We start from the raw sequence: 12,351 nt of genomic DNA, 5'->3' as shown, positions 1-12,351 counted from the left end.
TTGAACTTCATCAACTCACAGCATCTTTCTTACCTGCTCTGTTATCCTACCACTGACCACTCTTCTTCAAGTTGTATTTGCTGATTCTTTATCTCTTGTTCCCTGGACTGTCACTCCCATAAGGTTTAATTAATCTCTCCTTGCCCTGTGCCTAGCACAGGGTCACCTAAACTGTCACCATGCACTCACTGTTTATTTAATAGAGTATAAAAAGTGGAGACAGTGGCTCTTTCCACCATCTCTATGATGTCTCTCCTGGCTGGGGAGGTGGTTTCAGACCATAATATTTGCAGCCCTTGGATGTAGTTGAAGCTCAACCATGGGCTTTGAGGGCAGCCCAATTTGGATGGAATTGTGACTCTTGTGAAGTCATTTCCACAGTGGTTTAGCCTAAAGTTAGACTTCCCTGTACTTACATCCTGACATGTACTTGGTGGGTCACTTCAGGAGAAGTACTTTGAGATCTTTGTACCTATCCCTCATCTGTAAAATGGTGATTTAAAAAAATACCTAATTTTTACTTTGTTTTATAATTGAAATCTAATTTTAGCTTGCCTGACTCCCCAGATAGTCTCCTTCCAGTGCTGTTACCCAGAAAGGAGAGTGATGGACTCAGTGGGTCCCATGATTTAAAAAAAATTTTTTTTAATTTATTAAAGTATACCACTCATACATACACATACATAAACAATAAGTGTATAATAATAGTTGTGAATTTATAAAACAAACATATATAGCATCATACAGGACTCTCATACCTCACCCTACCACCAATACCTTGAATTGTTGTTAAACATTTTTAACTAATGATTAAAGAGTATTGTCACAATATTACTACTAACCAAAATATTTTCCCCAACCCACCCTATTATTATCTTTATATCATTTATATATGATCATTCATAATAAGTATGGTAAAAATTCTGAACTTAGAAAGCAAACATGTATACCATCATGCAGGGGTCCCATATACCACCACCAACACCTTGCATTTTTGTGAGATGTTTCTTACAAATTATGAAAGATTTTTGTCAAAATCTTATTGTCCTTATCTTACATTTGGTGTATTTTTCCTGCAACCCACCCTATTATTATTTTTTAAGTATATTTTTATGGCAGAAGTTGTAAACTTACAAAACAATCATGCACATGTACAGAATTCCCAAACAACACCCCTCTATCTGAACATTTGTTACAGACCAGATAATATCATCTGATTGTTACCATGACCATAGTGTACATTTGGCACACATTTTCCATACTGCCCCATTATCAACACAGTACATCTTTGGCATAGAAGCAAGAATATTATATCATCAATGCTAACAAGAGTCCATAGCTCCTTCCAGTTGTATTTTTCCCATGCTTCTCCACATTCCCACCACCTTACTGTAGTGATGTACATTTGCTTTAGCTAACAAAGACACTCTTGCATCCATACCATCAAACACAATTCTCATCCACCTCTTGGTTTACTGTGCTATTCAAGTTCCTAGATTATTCTTTAGCATTTTGTCACTTGGCATTTCATATCTAGAATACCATTTTCAGCCACATCCCCAATTATTAACTAGCTTTTACTCACTATATGTTACCATCTACTCTATACATTTCCACACTTTTACAGCAAAACTAATTAAAACTTCTACATATATTAACCATCAGTAGTTCATCTCAGTCCTCCTCTTATCTTCTTTAAGAATCCACCACGTACCACCAAGTCTTGAAGATGCTTTCCTACAATTTCTTTAGAAGTTTTATGGTTCTTGCTTTTATTTTTAAGTTTTTGCCCATTTTGAGTTAATTTTTGGATAAGGTGTGAGATAGGGGTCCTCTTTCCTTCTTTTGGCTATGGATATCCAGTTCTTTCAGCACTATTTGTTGAATGGACTATTGTGCCTGAGCTGTGTAGGTTTGACAGGCTAGTCAAAAATGGCTTGACCATACCTGTGAGGGTCTGTTTCGGGACCATCAAATTGATTCCATTGATCTATGTGTCTGTCTTTATGGCAGTACCATGTTTTTTTTAAACCACTATACCTAGAAAATATGATTTAAAGTCTGGAGGTGAGAGTTCACTTTTCCTTTTTAAGATGTTTCTGGCTATTCAGGATCCCTTACCCTTCCAAATAAATTTTATAATTGTGTTTTCAATTAAAAAAAATTCTGGTAGAATTTTCATCAGACTTGCATTGAATCTGTATATCAATTTGAGTAGAATTGACATCTTAATGTTATTTAGTCTTCCAATGCATGAGCATGGAATAGTCTTCCAGTTATTTAGAACTTAAAAAAATTTTTTTTTAACATTGAGTTGCAGTTTTATGAATACAAGTACCTTACATCATTGGTTAAGTTTATTCTTGACTGTTTGAGTTTTATCTGCCATATTTTATTTTCACCATTCTTTTCCACTTTTACTTTTATTGATATAATCTTCATTTCTAGATTCTCTTCCAGGCCTCTCTCTCCTGTCTTTTCTTGTCAGGGTCTAGCACACCCTTTAGTATTTCCTGAAAATCTTGCCTCTTAGTCAGAAATTCTCTCAGTTTCTCTTTGCCTATGAATATTCTAATTTCACCCTCAGTTTTGAAAGACAGTCTTGCTGGATATAAGATCCTTGGCTGGAAGTTTTTCTCTTGCAGTATCTTAAATATATCAGGCCACTGTCTTATTGCCTTCCTGGTTTCTGAAGAGAAATCAGCCCTTAATCTTATTGGGTATCCCTGATATTATGCATTGCTTTTCTCTTGTTGTTTTCAGAATTCTCTTTGTCTTTGGCATCTGATATTCTGGTTAGTATGTGTCTCAGAGTTGATTTATTCAGAATTTTTTTGGATGGGAGTACATTGTGCTTCTTGGACATGGATATCTATGTCCTTCAATAGGGTTGGGAAATTTTCTACCATTATTTCTTCAAATATTCCTTTTCCCTTCTCTTCTCTTCTGGGTCACCCATGACATGTATGTTTGCACATCTTTTCCTGTCATTTAGTTTCCTGATTCCTTGTTCATTTTTTCCCATTCTTTATCTGTTCTTTTGTATGTTCACTTTCCGAGGCCATTTCTTCCAGCTCACCAATCCTTCCTTTCTTCTGCCTTCTCAAATCTGCTATTATATGATTCCAGTGTTTTAAAATTTCATTTATTGCACCTTTCATTCTGAGATCTGCTAAGTTGCTATGTATGCTTTCAAATTCTTCTTTGTTCTCCTTCAATGTCTTCTTAATATCCTTAATCTCTTTAGCCATCTCAGTGGATTTATTAATGAGATTTGTTTGAACTTCTATAATTAGTTGTCTCAACTCCTTTCTGTGATCTGGTGGGTTATCTTGTTCCTTTAACTGGGTCATATCTTCCTATTTCTTGGTGTGGATTATAATTTTTGTTGGTGTCTTGGCATCCGGAGTAGTAAAGTATTTATTCTGGGTGTAGTTTTTCTCTTTAGTTTATGGCTTTCTGCCCTTTCTCCTTTGCTGGTTGTGCAGTAGGAGCCAAGGATGTCATTGGTTCTCTAAGCTGTGGAGGCTTAAGCTGCTCTCATTACTCAGGGACTGATGAAGCTTCTTTCAACTTTCTCCTTTGCCAGGGGTAGGGACAGAATCACAGCTGTGTGGAATAATTCAAGACATGCAGACCTAGACCATAGTTGCCCAGAGAGATTGATGAAGCTTCACACCCCTTTCAATCCTGCCTGGGTCAGGGATGGAGCTGCAGGCGTGGGCAGCAATCTATGCATTGCAGGTCCAAGATGACCACAGTTGTCCTGGTAGACTTCTGATTATTCAGTCCGTGTCAGCTAAAAGTTCCTCCAGTTACCTGTATAGGCTGGTGCAGGACCCACTAGGTTCCTCCCTGCGAGAGGTGGGGCTAAAGCCTAGGATAGGACTGCTGCCTGATCTGGATGAAAGAAACTGGTCCCTATGGTCACCATGATTTTTGGTCAGCTGGCTTCCCCTGCTGGGGGCAGAGTTAAAATGGTGGCCACCAGTCTCTTTCTGACTTGGACAGGTTCATACTTAAGCTGTTCTTAGGGTTAGACTCTAACAAGCTGAATTTACTAATGAGTAGCTGAAATCAGTGGCCAACCATCTCTTCCTCCCCTGTTTTTGGGAAAATGGAGCTTCCATTTCCAGCCACAGGATAGCTCTTGGGGTGGCTTGTGCTATTCAGTGGTGTCTGCAACTTGGCTGGTAATTTCCGAAGAGGCTAATGCAGGTCTCCCAACTTCCTCCCTGCTGGAGATGAGGCTGGGTCCTATGCTAGAGCTGCAGTCTGATCTGGATGGAAAGGTGCTGGTCCCTACTAGCCCTGGGATTTTTATTCTGTCCTGCTTCCCCTTGATGGCAGCTCCCAGCCTCTTTCTGACTTAGTCAGGTTCAAACTTTAGCTGTCCTTAGGAATATATACTGTAGCCCTCTGAATTTACTCATCAGTAGTTGAAGTTGATGCCCAACTACCTTTTCCCTCCCCATTTTTGGGAAGTGTAGCTTTCAATTCCAATCATGGAATAGCTCCTGAGGTACATTGTGCCACCAGTGGAGGATGGGCACCGGCCTCCAGGGCATGATGTGCTCTACTTAAAAGTCTTCTCTGTACATGGGCAGACTCCTCCTTCCATTCCTTCAGGATGTTGCAGGATGCTTTTCTGGTCCCCTGGGGCCCCTAAACAGGTACTTAGCTAGCTCCAGATAGCTCAGGGTGTTTACTAACTGTCCTGTAGCAGGAGCTGACTCTAGGAGCTCCTCACTCTGCCACCATCTTGCTGGTTGTCCGGTCCTATGCTTTTTTTTTTTTTTTAAGGCAAATTGTCCAAGAATATTTCATATCTTAGTCATATGCATTTCACTGTTTACAGAGCAGAGGTGAATTTTCATCTCTTGTTCACTCTGGTCCTAGTGCCTTGATGCCAGGCCCACACTCTCTAGGTGAGCTGTGATTTGTCTAAACCTTAATTAAAAGCAAAAAAATCACCAGCTTCAAAACACTGGGTGTATCACTTGTGTTTTATTGTATGTACAAGTGATGATGCAGCCCGTTCCATAGTCAGAGTCCCCTTCCCTGGGCCCACTGTCTTGGGCCTCCACCTGTGTCTCCCCCTCTTCAGGGGAGGAGAAGGGGCCTCTTCACCTTCTGCTCCCCATCTACCATTCCCTTCCCCAGGTCATTTTTACCCTGGGCACCCCATCTATCCTTTCCTTGGATCCACTATATATTGGACTCCCAGACCTTAAAGTCCAAACACATTTTTAATATTTATGTGTCAGGCTTCATACTCAGGTTTCATTTATTTTGCTGCTTTCCCCACCCCGTTACCTGGGACATCAGAAACTTTAAAGAGTTAAGCCTGGCTTCATCCCTCTCCAATTGTGCAAGTCAATGGCTTCTCTGTAGTTGATTTACAGATCAGAGATATATTATGGAAAAGAAAAAGAATTAGGTTTTATTTATAAAACATCTGGAAGCCTGACAAGGAAGATGGGCAGGGCAGGAGGCACCTGTGGCAGCAGTGAGCTCAGCCAGCTCCATGTCTGGAGCAGACAGGCCAAGGCATCCTCTCCTGCCTGAGTAATCTGGCTGCTGGGATCCTACTAGATGACAACCCAAACCCCCAACTTCAGGAACAAACCTGCAGGGAATGCAGAGGAAATGGAAACCTTTATCTTTGGGGCTCCAGCTGGCTCTAGAAGTGAAGAGAGCAGGGGTTGATTTGTATGACACATTTAAACTTGGCAACCTCAGATCCAGCCTGTGGACAAGGCTTTTTTTTATTTTTAATTTTATTTATTTCTGCCCCCCCCCTCCATTTTTGCTCTCTGTGTCCATTTGTTGTGTGTCCTTCTGTGTCTGCTTGTATTCTCATTAGGCAGCTCTGGGAACCAATTCTGGGACCTTCCAGAGTGTGAGAGGGTTGATCATTTTCTTGTGCCACCTCAGCTCCCGGATTTGCTTTATCTCTTATTGTATCTCCTCTATATCTCTTTTTGTTACATCATCTTGCTGCACCAGCTCTCCATGTGGGCCAGCACTCCTGCATGGTGCAGCTCCCCTGTGTGGGGCAGCACTCCACATGTGCCAGCTTGCCACATGAGCCAATTTGCCTTCACCAGGGGGCCCTGGGCATCAAACCCTGGACCTCCTGTGTGGTAGATGGGAGCCCAGTTGCTTGAGCCCCATCTGCTTCCTAAGGCTGCTTGAGGTTCCACTCCTCACACCAGTATTCTCCTTTTAGACCCTGAGATGGTGGAGCCCCACCTGGAGAGAAGTGAATGGGCTGAGGGCCTACATTTCTGTCTCATGCAAAGCCCTGCCTCGTGATGACAGAACCCTGAAGACAAGGCTGCTCCTGGTGGGTTGGTAGGAATAAAGGTTGGGATGGATGTGCATGTAAATCCAGTATGGCTCCGAGAGGTGCTGGGCCTCCACCAGAAGAAATAAGGGGACCATGCTGGGGCAGGCCCCTGGGTGTCTGGCAGCTAGTAGGGGCATTAATGCCTCCAAACACAGGGTTCCTCTCAGGGGCACCAGCTGCCACAATGGCTATAGGGGTGCTCTGGCTCCAGGGCCCCAGGGCTTCAGGCCCAAGCTTACCCCATAGCAGTTTGTGGTGTGGGGCCCCACTCATTTCTGCTCTTACACTTAGTGCTTGAATGCTTTAGCACATATTTGTGACCTTCACTTGGCTCCCAGAGCTCTTACATCCTACTGAAACCCCCAACCTGGAGCTGGCTGGGGGGTGCTGCCAAATGTTGAGCATCACTGTCTCATGTTGGGATTGAAATTTGTCACAGCACAGGGCCTGTTGGTGGCAGCTGCAAAGCCAGAGGCATTGGCTGTGCCACAGGACAATATAGGGGGATGGACCCACAGGCCCACTGGAGCCTGGCATGGGTGCCCAAGGTGGAACTTGTGGGTATCAACCCCCCAAAGCTAACTGGTGCTACTCACGGGTGTCTGGCCTTGAGGAGAGGTTGAGGTGGGAGCTGCCAGGTTCACAAACTGGAAAGAATGGTTAGTGCTGATGACTCCATGAGGCTGCCCACCAGGAACTTAGGGTGAAAGGGGTCTTTACACTTTGGGGTGGGGTTGCAGGACCCAAATGTGGGTCGGCTGGGGGTGCCTGGGGCTGAGGCAGTGCTGCCACTTGTGTTTTCTGAAGGGCTTGATCAGATGGGAAGAAGGCACTGGAGCCAGCGGTTGGCCCACAGAGAAGTAGTGGGGGAAGGGATGTGTATTCATCATGGTGACCCCAAGGTTGGAAGATGGTAGGAAACCAAGCCTACAGATATGCTGGTTGACTTGTGGAATTCTTTTTTTAAAAAAATTTATTGAAGTATATCACTTATACACAAAATATATAAACAATAAGTGTATAGTAATAGTTGTGAACTTGCAAAACAAACATATATAACATCATATGGGGCTCTCATACTTCACTCTGTCACCAGTGCCTAGCATTGTTGTGAATCATGTATAACTAATGAATAAAGAGCATCATCAAAATATTACTACTAACCAAAGTATCTTACATTTGGTATATTTTCCCCCTAACCCACTCTTTTATTTTTTATATGATTTATACATTTACAGGCATAAACAATGTATATAGTAAAAGTGTGAACTTACAAAACAAACATGCATAACATCATACAGGGGTCCCATACATTAACCCAACACTAACACCTTGCATTGTTATGAGACATTTGTTCAAATTATGAAAGAATATTGTCAAAATCTCACTAACTACAGTCCTTATCTTTCATTTGGTATGTTATTCCTCCAACATACCCTATTATTACTTTTTACATTTTTTTTATGACAAAGTTGTAAGCTTACAAAACAATCATACACATGTGCAGAATTCCCTTATAACAATACACCACACTATGGTGGCACATTTGTTACAAATTATGTGATGATATCATCAGATTATTACCAGGTCCATAGCTTACATTTGGCACACTTTTTCCATGCTTCCCCATTATCTAAACAGTACATCCTAGGCATAGATGCATAAATGGTACATTATTACTGTTAACCACAGTCCGTAGGTCATTCCAGTTGTATATTTTTTATGCTTCTCCACATTCCCACCACCCTGCATTATGTATATCTGCAGATGTGTATCTTCTCTAGTTCACAAAGGACACTCTTGCATCTGTACCATCAACCACAATTTTCATCCACCTCCGGGTTTACTGTGTTATTCATTCCCTAGAATATTCTCTAGCTTCCTGTGAATTGACATATACATCCCTAGACTACACTTTTCAGCCACATTCCCATTTATACACCAACTGTAACTCACTATAATATATTACCATCAACTCTCTATATTTCCACCCTTTTACAGTAGGGTTAATTAAAACTTTTACATACATTAAACATCAGTAGTCCATCTCAGCCCTGCTCTTAGCTCCTTTAAGAATCGGAGGGTGGAGGAAGGATGTGAGCCGATGTCTGCAGGGGTGGAATTTAAGACGAGATGGTGGTAAGTATGAACACAAAGAAGAGATAAAATGGGGGCAAGGGGTTGCCTTTGGTTGGGGCTTTGCGGGTTTGAGGGTGACGGGATGGGCAGATGGGTAATATTGCCCAAAAGTGGGGGGAGGGAGGGGTAGCATATGAACACAGGAGAGTGTCAGGTGTTGATAGAGAGTAAAATGCCAAGAAAATCACATCAAAATATAATAAAGTGGCTTACCTGTTTAGAATGCTCGGAGGGGAGGGTCTGATGCAGGACGGGCTCCTGGGGAATGTCTAAATGCTCATTCTGCCAGAGTGGGTGACACCATGGGGTAGAAACCCAAGTAGTGAGAGTGGGGGTGGACCCACATCCTGGGGAGGACTAATGCCATCAAATAGAGGGCACTGTATCCCTCGAGAGAAAGGGTGGCTCCCAGGGCTTTGGGGCAGTTGAGCAAGTTAGGCCTTGAACACTATTCCATCTATCTCTGGAAGTGGCTCCTCGGGAAACGGAGGTTGGCTGTCACTGTGGGCACCAAGGTGGAAGGGAAAATGGACGTTAAATGTGTGGAACCAAGGTAAAGGGGGGGTAAGAGAGGAGTTTCGTAAGAGTACACAAGGATGGATATAAAACATGTAATATTACACCATAACATATAGGAGATGACAGACTGATAATGTAAACCATAATGTAAAACATAGAATAACTAAGAATTTTTAAAACTGTGTATCCTAAAGTATGCACCACAATGTAAGCACAGATGTCACCTTGTTTGAAAGCTATTGTCTCAGACTCTGTACATCACGTTAAGTATATATGATGTGAATAGGGTGTAAGAGTATCGCTGTGGAAGGGAAAAGGTTTTGTGGTGGATGTATGGGAGTGCTGTATATTATATATCTGCATTGCTGTGGTCTAGGGCTCCTGTGAAGAGAAGTTCAATAATTAGGGGAAAAAAAAAAAAGAAAAAGATAGGATGTAGAATTTTTTCCAAGTCAACACGTATTCTATATCTAATCTTTAAACCCATCACTATATGCCATTTCCTAGTAAGGGACCCTGAAATTATATTGGGCTTCAAATTTCAGGGAGTTCTGGATCACAGAGTGGTTCAACAATGGCAACAGAGGAATACTGGTATAGGATACCATTGACAGGTGATATATGGCTGACGGGGAGCTGTACAGAACATATGTCCAGGGTGCATGGTAATGTTTGGATATACTCATAGTGGCAACAATTAAAAACCACAGCAGGGGGGGTTACTGGGTTCCTGGCCAGTGGTGCTCTGTCGTGGTCCCTGGGGGAGCAGCGACAGTCTCCCAGGTGCAGTGGTGGGGACCGGGAGGGAGTGAGGGTTCAACAGTGAGCCCCTGACGCTAATGACTATGCTTGTGAGCTGATAAGCCCAAAATAAGAACAAGGCCTGGAGCAGCATTGTGCCTGGGAATTTCCTCCTGTCAGCCTTCATGTTACTCAAATGTGGCCAGTCTTGAAGCCAAACTCAGCATGTAAATGCAATGCCTTCCCCCCAGCGTGGGACATGACACCCGGGGATGAGCCTCCCTGGCACCGAGGGACCACTATCAACTACCAACTGATGATGCAACTGGAAAATGACCTTATACGGAAGGTTCAAAGCGGATCAGCAGAATATCCCTGTCTACATAAAATAACATGACTTTAAAATGCTGTTTGACCTAATGTAAGGGGGAAATAGAAAGGAGAAATGAGTTTATGTGGCTATGAGTCTCTAAAAAAGAGTCTGGAGGCTGTCAGAAGGATTGCCCTTATGCACAACTGAGCAGAGTCTGAGAGACAGATAAAGCAGATACAACCCCCAGGTATTGGTTCCTTTGAGGGCTAAAGAGACCCATGGGAGTTATGGTCATGGCAGATGGGGTTAACTACCAGGTCAGATGGCCCCTCTTTGGAACTGGTGTTTATGTGTGATGAATCAGGACTTAGATGGGATCTCTCTTCATAAGACTTTCATGCTAATGTCCTGGAGTTGCAGTTAGTGTTGGGGTTTAAGATATATTTAGGGGATTTGAATCTCTGGACTGACAATGTGATAGCCAGGTCCTGAGCCTCAACAGACTCTAGCACCTACAATCTGATTTATTGGACTCACCACACTCAGCTAAGATGGAGTTGAAGAAGGACAACCACCACACCATGGAGCCTAGAGTGATTACAACTGAAAGTGGGAGGATTGCATCCAGCATCCATGTGGAATCTGAGCCTTCTCTTGACATAGAGGTGCAATGGACACAACCAATCCAATGTCCACATAGAAAAGGTGGCATTGGATTGGGAAAAGTGGACATGGTGGCTGATGGGTATGGGGAAAGGCAGGAAGAGATGAGAGGTGGAGGCGTCTTTGGGACATGGAGCTGCCCTGGATGGTGCTTCAGGGGCAATCACCGGACATTGTAAATCCTCACAGGGCCCACTGGATGGAATGGGGGCGAGTATGGGCCATGATGTGGACCATTGACCATGAGGTGCAGAGGTGCCCAAAGATGTACTTACCAAATGCAATGGATGTGTCATGATGATGGGAATGAGTGTTGCTGGGGGGTGGGAGGTGGGGTGGGGGTGGTGGGGTTGAATGGGACCTCATATATATATATTTTTTTAATGTGATATTATTACAAAGTCAATAAAAAAAAGAAAGTACATCACAGGATTAATTAGTAGAGCTAACATATAGGTAAGACAGTGGTTTGTTTTTTGTTTTTCTTTTTTTGGTGTAATGAGAATACTCTAATATTGATTGAAGTGATGAATGCATAACTCTGTGATTATACCAAATGCCATTGATTGTACATTTTAGATAAATGGGTATTGTTTATGAACAAAAAAAGTAATAGGGTGGTTTGGGAGGATGAAAAACACTTCATCTTAAGATTTATTCAATAAATATTCATTGACCTATAAGGACAAAAAAAAAAAAAAAAAGAATCCACCACCTGCAGCCGTGCTCCAAAATGTGTTCACCCAGTGTGATGAGTGTGCCACAATGATGGGGGAGGTTGTTGGTGTGGGAGGAGTGGGGTAGGGGGTGTGGGGAGTACAATTTTTAGTGTAACATTTTTTGTGATGTATATATCTTCAAAAAATACAATTTACAAAAATGATGGTGTTGGGGCATGGGGAGTGGATTATATGGGAACCTCTGATGTTTTTTAATGTAACGTTCTTTGTGCTCTATTAACTTTAATTTTAAAAAAGTATTAAAAAAAAAGAATCCACCACCAACGACCAGGTTTTGAAGATATTTTCCTACATCTTCTTTTAAAAGCCTTATGGTTCTTGAATTTATATTTAAGTTTTTGTTCCATTTTGAGTTAATTTTTGTATAAGTTGTCAGGTAGGGATACTTTTTCCTTCATTTAACTATGGATATCCAGTTCTCCCAGCACCATTTGTTGAATGGACTGTCTGCCTGCCCTGAATGGGTTTGACAGGCTAGTCAGAAATCTCTTGACCTTAGATGTGAGGATCTGTTTCTGAAACCATCAATTTAGTTCTATCGGTCTCTGAGTCTGTCTTTATGCCAATACCATGCTGTTTTTAACCACTGTAGCTAGGTAATATAGTTTAAAGTCCAGAAGTGAGAGTCCTCCAACTTTGCTTTTCTATTTTAAGATGTTTCTGGCTTTTCAGGATCCCTTACCCTTCCAAATAAATTTCCATTTATTTTTAAAATGCTGGTGGAATTTTTATCAGGAATGCACTGAATCTTTATATCAATTTGAGTAGAATTGACATCTTAGTGACATGTAGTGTTCCAATTAATGAGAATGGAATGTTCTTCCAAATATATAGGTCTTTTTAAAATTTCTTTTAGCAATGAGGTGTGGTTTTCTGAATACAAG

The 12,351-nt window shown here is 42.0% G+C and overlaps 1 long non-coding RNA gene across 1 annotated transcript in view; it reads left to right on the top strand.

Annotated features, from left to right (window-relative positions):
• The window catches only part of LOC131277500 (uncharacterized), a 28,145-nt gene extending 21,753 nt beyond the window's left edge, over positions 1-6,392 (top strand). Inside the window, exon 3 of the long non-coding RNA XR_009184662.2 lies at positions 6,233-6,392. This is a non-coding gene — a long non-coding RNA (uncharacterized lncRNA). The remainder of the gene's footprint in view (positions 1-6,232) is intronic.
• Positions 6,393-12,351: the final 5,959 nt, after the last annotated feature.

The sequence above is a fragment of the Dasypus novemcinctus genome, unplaced genomic scaffold (assembly GCF_030445035.2).
Source record: "Dasypus novemcinctus isolate mDasNov1 unplaced genomic scaffold, mDasNov1.1.hap2 scaffold_119, whole genome shotgun sequence".
Classification (NCBI taxonomy): Eukaryota; Metazoa; Chordata; class Mammalia; order Cingulata; family Dasypodidae; genus Dasypus; species Dasypus novemcinctus.
The sequence above is the reverse complement of the archived record's forward strand: the minus strand, read 5'-3'. Positions and strand labels throughout refer to the sequence as shown.